A 14363-nucleotide genomic window follows, 5' to 3' on the forward strand; every position below is an offset into this window, starting at 1 on the left:
ATTTCTTCACGCTGCATGGAATACACTGCATTCAATCACGCTGCATGGAATCCACTGCATTCAATCGGGATGCATTTTACCATGCTGCGTGGTTTTTACTGCGTTCAATCACAATGCATGGAATCCACTGCATTCAATCGGGATGCTTTGGGCCATGCTGCATAAAATCCACTGCATTCAATCATGCTGCATGGAATCCACTGCATTCAATCATGCTGCAATAAATCCACTGCATTCAATAGGGTTCCATTTCTTCACGCTGCATGTTATACACTTCATTCATTCACGCTGCATGGAATCCACTGCATTCAATCGGGATGCATTTTACCTCGCTGCATGGATTACACTGCATTCAATCACAATGCATGGAATCCACTGCATTCCATCGGGATGCTTTGGGCCATGCTGCATAAAATCCACTGCATTCAATCAGATGCATTTTGCCTCGCTGCATAGACTCCACTGCATACAATCGGGATCCATTTCGCCAAAATGCATTGAATCTTCTGCATTCAATTACGCTGCATGGAATCCACTGCATTCAATCGGGATATTTTGGGCCATGCTGCATAAAATCCACTGCATGCAATCCTGCTGCATGGAATCCACTGCATTCAATCATGCTGCATAAAATCCACTGCATTCAATAGGGTTCCATTTCTTCACGCTGCATGGAATCCACTGCATTCAATCACGCTGCATGGAATCCACTGCATTCAACATGGATGCATTTTACCACGCTGCATAGATTACACCGCATTCAATCACAATGCATGGAATCCACTGCATTCAATCGGGATGCTTTGGGCCATGCTGCATAAAATCCACTGCATTCAATCGGGATGCATTGGGCCTCTCTGCATGGACTCCACTGCATTCAATCGGGATCCATTGCGCCACAATTCATGGAATCCTCTGCATTCAATGACGCTGCATGGAATCCACTGCATTCAATCGGAATCCATTGCGCCACAATGCATGGAATCCTCTGCATTCAATGACGCTGCATGGAATCCACTGCATTCCATCAGGATGCTTTGGGCCATGCTGCATAAAATCCACTGCATGCAATCATGCTGCATGGAATCCACTGCATTCAATCATGCTGCATAAAATCCACTGCATTCAATAGGGTTCCATTTCTTCACGCTGCATGGAATCCACTGCATTCAATCACGCTGCATGGAATCCACTGCATTCAACATGGATGAATTTTACCACGCTGCATTTAGTACACTGTATTCAATCACAATTCATGGAATCCATTGCATTCAATCGGGATGCTTTGGCCCATGCTGCATAAAATCCACTGCATTCAATCGGGATGCACTGGGCATCGCTGCATGGACTCCACTGCATACAATCGGGATCCATTGGGCCACAATGCATGGAATCCTCTGCATTCAATGACGCTGCATGGAATCCACTGCATTCAATCGGGATACTTTGGGCCATGCTGCATAAAATCCATTGCATTCAATCATGCTGCATGGAATCCACTGCATTCAATCGGGATGCATTTTACCATGCTGCATGGATTACCCTTCATTCAATCACAATGCATGGAATCCACTGCATTCCATCGGGATGCTTTGGGCCATGCTGCATAAAATCCACTGCATTCAATCGGGATGCATTGGGCCACGCTGCATCGACTCCACTGCATTCAATCGGTATCCATTGCGCCACAATGCAAGGAATCCTCTGCATTCATTGACGCTGCATGGACTCCACTGCATTCAATCGGGATGCTTTGGGCCATGCTGCATAAAATCCACTGCATTCAACCATGCTGCATGGAATCCATTTCATTCAATCATGCTCTATAAAATCCAATGCATTCAATAGGGTTCCATTACTTCACGCTGCATGGAATACACTACATTAAATCAGGATGCATGGAATCGACTGCATTCAATCAGGATGCATTATACCACGTTGCATGGATTACCCTACATTCAATCACAATGCATGGAATCCACTGCATTCAATCGGGATGCCTTGGGCCATGCTGCATAAAATCCACTGCATTCAATGGTGATGCATTGGGCCTCGCTGCATAGACTCCACTGCATATAATCGGGATCCATTGCGCCACAATGCATGGAATACTCTGCATTCAATGACGCTGCATGGAATCCACTGCATTCCATCGGGAAGCTTTGGGCCATGCTGCATAAAATCCACTGCATTCAATCATGCTGCATGGAATCCACTGCATTCAATCGGGATGCATTTTACAAGGCTGCATGGATTACATTTCATACACTCAAAATGCATGGAATCCACTGCGTTCTATAGGGATGCTTTGGGCCATACTGCATAAAATACACTGCATTCAATTTGCTGCATGGAATCCACTGCATTCAATCATGCTGAATAAAATCCACTGCATTCAATAGGGTTCCATTTCTTCACGCTGCATGGAATACACTGCATTCAATCAGGCTCCATGGAATCCACTGCATTCAATGGGGATGCATTCTACAATGCTGCATGGAGTTCACTGCATTCAATCACAACGCATGTAATCCACTGCATTCCATCGGGATGCTTTGGGCCATGCTGCATAAAATCCACTGCATTCAATCGGGATGCATTGGGCTTCGCTGCATGGACTCGACTGCATACAATCGGGATCCATTGCGCCAAAATGCATGGAATACTCTGCATTCATTGACGCTGCATGGACTCCACTGCATTCAATCGGGATGCTTTGGGCCATGCTGCATAAACTCCACTGCATTCAACCATGCTGCATGTAATCCATTTCATTCAATCATGCTCTATAAAATCCAATGCATTCAATAGGGTTCCATTACTTCACGCTGCATGGAATACACTGCATTAAATCAGGATGCATTTTACCTCACTGCATGGATTACACTGCATTCAATCACAATGCATGGAATCCACTGCATTCCATCGGGATGCTTTGGGCCATGCTGCATAAACTCCACTGCATTCAATCGGGAGGCATTGGGCCTCGCTGCATGGACTCCACTGCATAAAATCTGGATCCATTGCGCCACAATGCATGGAATCCTCTGCATTCAACGACGCTGCATGGAATCCACTGCATTCCATCGGGATGTTTTGGGCCATGCTGCATAAAATCTACTGCATTCAATCGGGATGCATTGGGCCTCGCTGCATGAACTCCACTGCATACAATCTGGAACCATTGCGCCAAAATGCATGGAATACTCTGCACTCAACGACGCTGCATGGAATCCACTGCATTCAATCGGGATGCTTTGGGCCATGCTGCATAAATCCATTGCATTCAATCATGCTTCATGGAATCCACTGCATTCAATCGTGCTGCATAAAATCCACGGCATTCAATAGGGTTCCATTTCTTCACGCTGCATCGAATCCACTACATTCAATCACGCTGCATGGAATCCACTGCATTCTATCGGGATGCATTTTACCACACTGCATAGATTACACCGCATTCAATCACAATGCATGGAATCCACTGCATTCAATCGGGATGCTTTGGGCCATGCTGCATAAAATCCACTGCATTCAATCGGGATGCATTGGGCCTCGCTGCATGGACTCCACTGCATTCAATCGGGATCCATTGTGCCACAATGCATGGAATTCTCTTCATTCAATGACGCTGCATCGAATCCACTGCATTCAATCGGAATCCATTGTGCCACAATGCATGGAATCCTCTGCATTCAATGACGCTGCATGGAATCCACTGCATTCCATCAGGATGCTTTGGGCCATGCTGCATAAAATCCACTGCATGCAATCATGCTGCATGGAATCCACTGCATTCAATCATGCTGCATAAAATCCACTGCATTCAATAGGGTTCCATTTCTTCACGCTGCATGGAATCCACTGCATTCAATCACGCTGCATGAATTCCACTGCATTCAACATGGATGAATTTTACCACGCTGCATTTAGTACACTGTATTCAATCACAATTCATGGAATCCATTGCATTCAATCGGGATGCTTTGGGCCATGCTGCATAAAATCCACTGCATTCAATCGGGATGCACTGGGCATTGCTGCATGGACTCCACTGCATACAATCCGGATCCATTGCGCCACAATGCATGGAATCCTCTTCATTCAACGACGCTGCATGGAATCCACTGCATTCCATCGGGATGCTTTGGGCCATGCTGCATAAAATCCACTGCATTCAATCGGGATGCATTGGGCCTCGCTGCATGGACTCCACTGCATACAATCGGGATCCATTGCGCCACAATGCATGGAATCCTCTGCATTCAATGACGCTGCATGGAATCCACTGCATTCCATCGGGATGCTTTGGGCCATGCTGCATAAAATCCACTGTATGCAATCATGCTGCATGGAATCCACTGCATTCAATCATGCTGCATAAAATCCACTGCATTCAATAGGGTTCCATTTCTTCACGCTGCATGGAATCCACTGCATTCAATCACGCTGCATGGAATCCACTGCATTCAACATGGATGAATTTTACCACGCTGCATTTAGTACACTGTATTCAATCACAATTCATGGAATCCATTGCATTCAATCGGGATGCTTTGGGCCATGCTGCATAAAATCCACTGCATTCAATCGGGATGCACTGGGCATCGCTGCATGGACTCCACTGCATACAATCGGGATCCATTGCGCCACAATGCATGGAATCCTCTGCATTCAATGACGCTGCATGGAATCCACTGCATTCAATCGGGATGCTTTGGGCCATGCTGCATAAAATCCATTGCATTCAATCATGCTGCATGGAATCCACTGCATTCAATCGGGATGCATTTTAACATGCTGCATTGATTACCCTTCATTCAATCAGGCTGCATGGAATCCACTGCATTCTATCGGGATGCTTTGGGCCATGCTGCATAAAATCCACTGCATTTAATCGGGATGCATTTGGCCACGCTGCATGGACTCCACTGCATAAAATCGGGATCCATTGCCCCAAAATGCAAGGAATCATCTGCATTCAATGACGCTGCATGGAATCCACTGCATTCCATCGGGATGCTTTGGGCCATGCTGCATAAAATCCACTGCATTCAACCATGCTGCATGGAATCCACTGCATTCAATCATGCTGCATAAAATCCACTGCATTCAATCGGGATGCATTGGGCCTCGCTGCATGGAATAAACTGCATTCAATCAGGCTCCATGGAATCCACTGCATTCAATGGGGATGCATTCTACCATGCTGCATGGAGTTCACTGCATTCAATCACAATGCATGGAATCCACTGCATTCCATCGGGATGCTTTGGGCCATGCTGCATAAAATCCACTGCATTCAATCGGGATGCATTGGGCCTCGCTGCATGGACTCCACTGCATACAATCGGGATCCATTGCGCCAAAATGCATGGAATCCTCTGCATTCATTGACGCTGCATGGAATCCACTGCATTCCATCGGGATGCTTTGGGCCATACTGCATAAAATCCACTGCATGCAATCATGCTGCATGGAATCCACTGCATTCAATCATGCTGCATAAAATCCACTGCATTCAATAGGGTTCCATTTCTTCTTCACGCTGCCTGGAATCCACTGCATTCAATCACGCTGCATGGAATCCACTGCATTCAATATGGATGCATTTTACCACTCTGCATGGAATCCACTGCATTTAATCACGCTGCATGTAATCCATGGAATTTAATCGGGATTCATTTTACTAAGCTGTATGGAATTGACTGCATTTAATCACGCTGCATGGAATCCACTGCATTCAATGGGGATTCATTTTACAAGGCTGCATGGAGTACACTGCATTCAATCACAATGCATGGAATCCACTGCATTCAAACGGGATGCTTTGGGCCATGCTGCATAAAATCCACTGCATTCAATCATGCTGCATGGAATCCACTGCATTCAATCATGCAGCATAAAATCCGCTGCATTCCATAGGGTTCCATTTCTTCATGCTGCATGGAATACACTGCATTCAATCAGGCTGCATGGAATCCACTGCATTCAATCGGGATGCATTTTTCCTCGTTGCATGGATTACACTGCATTCCATCACAATGCATCGAATCCACTGCATTCAATCGGGAAGCTTTGGGCCATGCTGCATACAATCCACTGCATTCAATCGGGATGCACTGGGCCTCGCTGCATGGACTCCACTGCATATAATCGGGATCCATTGCGCCACAATGCATGGAATACTCTGCATGCAATGACGCTGAATGGAATCCACTGCATTGAATCGTGAAGCTATGGGCCATGCTGCATAAAATCCACTGCATGCAATCATGCTGCATGGAATCCACTGCATTCAATCATGTTGCATAAAATCCACTGCATTCAATAGGGTTCCATTTCTTCACCCTGCATGGAATCCACTGCATTCAACCACGCTGCATGGAATCCACTGCATTCAATCGGGATGCATTTTACCACTCTGCATGGATTACACTGCATTTAATCACGCTGCATGTAATCCATGGAATTTTAATCGGGATTCATTTTACTAAGCTGTATGGAATCGACTGCACTTAATCACGCTGCATGGAATCCACTGCATTCAATCGGGATGCATTTTACCACGTTGCATGCAGTTCACTGCATTCAATCACAATGCATGGAATCCACTGCATTCAATCGGGATGCTTTGGGCCATGCTGCATAAAATCCACTGCATTCAATCTTGCTTTTTGAATCCACTGCATTCAGTAATGCTGCATAAATCCTTGCATTCAATTGGGTTCCATTTCTTCACGCTGCATGGAATACACTGCATTCAATCACGCTGCATGGAATCCACTGCATTCAATCGGGATGCATTTTACCATGCTGCGTGGTTTTCACTGCATTCAATCACAATGCATGGAATCCACTGCATTCCATCGGGATGCTTTGGGCCATGCTGCATAAAATCCACTGCATTCAATCATGCTGCATGGAATCCACTGCATTCAATCATGCTGCATAAAATCCACTGCATTCAATAGGGTTCCATTTCTTCACGCTGCATGTAATACACTGCATTCAATCACACTGAATGGAATCCACTGCATTCAATCGGGATGCATTTTACCTCGCTGCATGGATTACACTGCATTCAATCACAATGCTTGGAATCCACTGCATTCCATCGGGATGCTTTGGGCCATGCTGCATAAAATCCACTGCATTCAATCGGGATGCATTGGGCCACGCTGCATCGACTCCACTGCATTCAATCGGTATCCATTGCGCCACAATGCAAGGAATCCTCTGCATTCATTGACGCTGCATGGACTCCACTGCATTCAATCGGGATGCTTTGGGCCATGCTGCATAAAATCCACTGCATTCAACCATGCTGCATGGAATCCATTTCATTCAATCATGCTCTATAAAATCCAATGCATTCAATAGGGTTCCATTACTTCACGCTGCATGGAATACACTACATTAAATCAGGATGCATGGAATCGACTGCATTCAATCAGGATGCATTATACCACGTTGCATGGATTACCCTACATTCAATCACAATGCATGGAATCCACTGCATTCAATCGGGATGCCTTGGGCCATGCTGCATAAAATCCACTGCATTCAATGGTGATGCATTGGGCCTCGCTGCATAGACTCCACTGCATATAATCGGGATCCATTGCGCCACAATGCATGGAATACTCTGCATTCAATGACGCTGCATGGAATCCACTGCATTCCATCGGGAAGCTTTGGGCCATGCTGCATAAAATCCACTGCATTCAATCATGCTGCATGGAATCCACTGCATTCAATCGGGATGCATTTTACAAGGCTGCATGGATTACATTTCATACACTCAAAATGCATGGAATCCACTGCGTTCTATAGGGATGCTTTGGGCCATACTGCATAAAATACACTGCATTCAATTTGCTGCATGGAATCCACTGCATTCAATCATGCTGAATAAAATCCACTGCATTCAATAGGGTTCCATTTCTTCACGCTGCATGGAATACACTGCATTCAATCAGGCTCCATGGAATCCACTGCATTCAATGGGGATGCATTCTACAATGCTGCATGGAGTTCACTGCATTCAATCACAACGCATGTAATCCACTGCATTCCATCGGGATGCTTTGGGCCATGCTGCATAAAATCCACTGCATTCAATCGGGATGCATTGGGCTTCGCTGCATGGACTCCACTGCATACAATCGGGATCCATTGCGCCAAAATGCATGGAATACTCTGCATTCATTGACGCTGCATGGACTCCACTGCATTCAATCGGGATGCTTTGGGCCATGCTGCATAAAATCCACTGCATTCAACCATGCTGCATGGAATCCATTTCATTCAATCATGCTCTATAAAATCCAATGCATTCAATAGGGTTCCATTACTTCACGCTGCATGGAATACACTGCATTAAATCAGGATGCATTTTACCTCACTGCATGGATTACACTGCATTCAATCACAATGCATGGAATCCACTGCATTCCATCGGGATGCTTTGGGCCATGCTGCATAAACTCCACTGCATTCAATCGGGAGGCATTGGGCCTCGCTGCATGGACTCCACTGCATAAAATCTGGATCCATTGCGCCACAATGCATGGAATCCTCTGCATTCAACGACGCTGCATGGAATCCACTGCATTCCATCGGGATGTTTTGGGCCATGCTGCATAAAATCTACTGCATTCAATCGGGATGCATTGGGCCTCGCTGCATGAACTCCACTGCATACAATCTGGAACCATTGCGCCAAAATGCATGGAATACTCTGCACTCAACGACGCTGCATGGAATCCACTGCATTCAATCGGGATGCTTTGGGCCATGCTGCATAAATCCATTGCATTCAATCATGCTTCATGGAATCCACTGCATTCAATCGTGCTGCATAAAATCCACGGCATTCAATAGGGTTCCATTTCTTCACGCTGCATCGAATCCACTACATTCAATCACGCTGCATGGAATCCACTGCATTCTATCGGGATGCATTTTACCACACTGCATAGATTACACCGCATTCAATCACAATGCATGGAATCCACTGCATTCAATCGGGATGCTTTGGGCCATGCTGCATAAAATCCACTGCATTCAATCAGATGCATTGGGCCTCGCTGCATGGACTCCACTGCATTCAATCGGGATCCATTGTGCCACAATGCATGGAATTCTCTTCATTCAATGACGCTGCATCGAATCCACTGCATTCAATCGGAATCCATTGTGCCACAATGCATGGAATCCTCTGCATTCAATGACGCTGCATGGAATCCACTGCATTCCATCAGGATGCTTTGGGCCATGCTGCATAAAATCCACTGCATGCAATCATGCTGCATGGAATCCACTGCATTCAATCATGCTGCATAAAATCCACTGCATTCAATAGGGTTCCATTTCTTCACGCTGCATGGAATCCACTGCATTCAATCACGCTGCATGAATTCCACTGCATTCAACATGGATGAATTTTACCACGCTGCATTTAGTACACTGTATTCAATCACAATTCATGGAATCCATTGCATTCAATCGGGATGCTTTGGGCCATGCTGCATAAAATCCACTGCATTCAATCGGGATGCACTGGGCATTGCTGCATGGACTCCACTGCATACAATCCGGATCCATTGCGCCACAATGCATGGAATCCTCTTCATTCAACGACGCTGCATGGAATCCACTGCATTCCATCGGGATGCTTTGGGCCATGCTGCATAAAATCCACTGCATTCAATCGGGATGCATTGGGCCTCGCTGCATGGACTCCACTGCATACAATCGGGATCCATTGCGCCACAATGCATGGAATCCTCTGCATTCAATGACGCTGCATGGAATCCACTGCATTCCATCGGGATGCTTTGGGCCATGCTGCATAAAATCCACTGTATGCAATCATGCTGCATGGAATCCACTGCATTCAATCATGCTGCATAAAATCCACTGCATTCAATAGGGTTCCATTTCTTCACGCTGCATGGAATCCACTGCATTCAATCACGCTGCATGGAATCCACTGCATTCAACATGGATGAATTTTACCACGCTGCATTTAGTACACTGTATTCAATCACAATTCATGGAATCCATTGCATTCAATCGGGATGCTTTGGGCCATGCTGCATAAAATCCACTGCATTCAATCGGGATGCACTGGGCATCGCTGCATGGACTCCACTGCATACAATCGGGATCCATTGCGCCACAATGCATGGAATCCTCTGCATTCAATGACGCTGCATGGAATCCACTGCATTCAATCGGGATGCTTTGGGCCATGCTGCATAAAATCCATTGCATTCAATCATGCTGCATGGAATCCACTGCATTCAATCGGGATGCATTTTAACATGCTGCATTGATTACCCTTCATTCAATCAGGCTGCATGGAATCCACTGCATTCTATCGGGATGCTTTGGGCCATGCTGCATAAAATCCACTGCATTTAATCGGGATGCATTTGGCCACGCTGCATGGACTCCACTGCATAAAATCGGGATCCATTGCCCCAAAATGCAAGGAATCATCTGCATTCAATGACGCTGCATGGAATCCACTGCATTCCATCGGGATGCTTTGGGCCATGCTGCATAAAATCCACTGCATTCAACCATGCTGCATGGAATCCACTGCATTCAATCATGCTGCATAAAATCCACTGCATTCAATCGGGATGCATTGGGCCTCGCTGCATAGAATAAACTGCATTCAATCAGGCTCCATGGAATCCACTGCATTCAATGGGGATGCATTCTACCATGCTGCATGGAGTTCACTGCATTCAATCACAATGCATGGAATCCACTGCATTCCATCGGGATGGTTTGGGCCATGCTGCGTAAAATCCACTGCATTCAATCGGGATGCATTGGGCCTCGCTGCATGGACTCCACTGCATACAATCGGGATCCATTGCGCCAAAATGCATGGAATCCTCTGCATTCATTGACGCTGCATGGAATCCACTGCATTCCATCGGGATGCTTTGGGCCATACTGCATAAAATCCACTGCATGCAATCATGCTGCATGGAATCCACTGCATTCAATCATGCTGCATAAAATCCACTGCATTCAATAGGGTTCCATTTCTTCTTCACGCTGCCTGGAATCCACTGCATTCAATCACGCTGCATGGAATCCACTGCATTCAATATGGATGCATTTTACCACTCTGCATGGAATCCACTGCATTTAATCACGCTGCATGTAATCCATGGAATTTAATCGGGATTCATTTTACTAAGCTGTATGGAATTGACTGCATTTAATCACGCTGCATGGAATCCACTGCATTCAATGGGGATTCATTTTACAAGGCTGCATGGAGTACACTGCATTCAATCACAATGCATGGAATCCACTGCATTCAAACGGGATGCTTTGGGCCATGCTGCATAAAATCCACTGCATTCAATCATGCTGCATGGAATCCACTGCATTCAATCATGCAGCATAAAATCCGCTGCATTCCATAGGGTTCCATTTCTTCATGCTGCATGGAATACACTGCATTCAATCAGGCTGCATGGAATCCACTGCATTCAATCGGGATGCATTTTTCCTCGTTGCATGGATTACACTGCATTCCATCACAATGCATCGAATCCACTGCATTCAATCGGGAAGCTTTGGGCCATGCTGCATAAAATCCACTGCATTCAATCGGGATGCATTGGGCCTCGCTGCATGGACTCCACTGCATACAATCGGGATCCATTGCGCCAAAATGCATGGAATCCTCTGCATGCAATGACGCTGAATGGAATCCACTGCATTGAATCGTGAAGCTATGGGCCATGCTGCATAAAATCCACTGCATGCAATCATGCTGCATTGAATCCACTGCATTCAATCATGTTGCATATAATCCACTGCATTCAATAGGGTTCCATTTCTTCACCCTGCATGGAATCCACTGCATTCAACCACGCTGCATGGAATCCACTGCATTCAATCGGGATGCATTTTACCACTCTGCATGGATTACACTGCATTTAATCACGCTGCATGTAATCCATGGAATTTTAATCGGGATTCATTTTACTAAGCTGTATGGAATCGACTGCACTTAATCACGCTGCATGGAATCCACTGCATTCAATCGGGATGCATTTTACCACGTTGCATGCAGTTCACTGCATTCAATCACAATGCATGGAATCCACTGCATTCAATCGGGATGCTTTGGGCCATGCTGCATAAAATCCACTGCATTCAATCTTGCTTTTTGAATCCACTGCATTCAGTAATGCTGCATAAATCCTTGCATTCAATTGGGTTCCATTTCTTCACGCTGCATGGAATACACTGCATTCAATCACGCTGCATGGAATCCACTGCATTCAATCGGGATGCATTTTACCATGCTGCGTGGTTTTCACTGCATTCAATCACAATGCATGGAATCCACTGCATTCCATCGGGATGCTTTGGGCCATGCTGCATAAAATCCACTGCATTCAATCATGCTGCATGGAATCCACTGCATTCAATCATGCTGCATAAAATCCACTGCATTCAATAGGGTTCCATTTCTTCACGCTGCATGTAATACACTGCATTCAATCACACTGAATGGAATCCACTTCATTCAATCGGGATGCATTTTACCTCGCTGCATGGATTACACTGCATTCAATCACAATGCTTGGAATCCACTGCATTCCATCGGGATGCTTTGGGCCATGCTGCATAAAATCCACTGCATTCAATCGGGATGCATTGGGCCACGCTGCATCGACTCCACTGCATTCAATCGGTATCCATTGCGCCACAATGCAAGGAATCCTCTGCATTCATTGACGCTGCATGGACTCCACTGCATTCAATCGGGATGCTTTGGGCCATGCTGCATAAAATCCACTGCATTCAACCATGCTGCATGGAATCCATTTCATTCAATCATGCTCTATAAAATCCAATGCATTCAATAGGGTTCCATTACTTCACGCTGCATGGAATACACTACATTATATCAGGATGCATGGAATCGACTGCATTCAATCAGGATGCATTATACCACGTTGCATGGATTACCCTACATTCAATCACAATGCATGGAATCCACTGCATTCAATCGGGATGCCTTGGGCCATGCTGCATAAAATCCACTGCATTCAATGGTGATGCATTGGGCCTCGCTGCATAGACTCCACTGCATATAATCGGGATCCATTGCGCCACAATGCATGGAATACTCTGCATTCAATGACGCTGCATGGAATCCACTGCATTCCATCGGGAAGCTTTGGGCCATGCTGCATAAAATCCACTGCATTCAATCATGCTGCATGGAATCCACTGCATTCAATCGGGATGCATTTTACAAGGCTGCATGGATTACATTTCATACACTCAAAATGCATGGAATCCACTGCGTTCTATAGGGATGCTTTGGGCCATACTGCATAAAATACACTGCATTCAATTTGCTGCATGGAATCCACTGCATTCAATCATGCTGAATAAAATCCACTGCATTCAATAGGGTTCCATTTCTTCACGCTGCATGGAATACACTGCATTCAATCAGGCTCCATGGAATCCACTGCATTCAATGGGGATGCATTCTACAATGCTGCATGGAGTTCACTGCATTCAATCACAACGCATGTAATCCACTGCATTCCATCGGGATGCTTTGGGCCATGCTGCATAAAATCCACTGCATTCAATCGGGATGCATTGGGCTTCGCTGCATGGACTCCACTGCATACAATCGGGATCCATTGCGCCAAAATGCATGGAATACTCTGCATTCATTGACGCTGCATGGACTCCACTGCATTCAATCGGGATGCTTTGGGCCATGCTGCATAAAATCCACTGCATTCAACCATGCTGCATGGAATCCATTTCATTCAATCATGCTCTATAAAATCCAATGCATTCAATAGGGTTCCATTACTTCACGCTGCATGGAATACACTGCATTAAATCAGGATGCATTTTACCTCACTGCATGGATTACACTGCATTCAATCACAATGCATGGAATCCACTGCATTCCATCGGGATGCTTTGGGCCATGCTGCATAAACTCCACTGCATTCAATCGGGAGGCATTGGGCCTCGCTGCATGGACTCCACTGCATAAAATCTGGATCCATTGCGCCACAATGCATGGAATCCTCTGCATTCAACGACGCTGCATGGAATCCACTGCATTCCATCGGGATGTTTTGGGCCATGCTGCATAAAATCTACTGCATTCAATCGGGATGCATTGGGCCTCGCTGCATGAACTCCACTGCATACAATCTGGAACCATTGCGCCAAAATGCATGGAATACTCTGCATTCAACGACGCTGCATGGAATCCACTGCATTCAATCGGGATGCTTTGGGCCATGCTGCATAAATCCATTGCATTCAATCAT

Source organism: Sus scrofa, chromosome 16 (assembly GCF_054392235.1).
Source record: "Sus scrofa isolate SSC_HxYL_T2T_F1_AM1 chromosome 16, Sscrofa_HxYL_maternal_Yorkshire_Landrace_v2.0, whole genome shotgun sequence".
Taxonomy (NCBI): Eukaryota; Metazoa; Chordata; class Mammalia; order Artiodactyla; family Suidae; genus Sus; species Sus scrofa.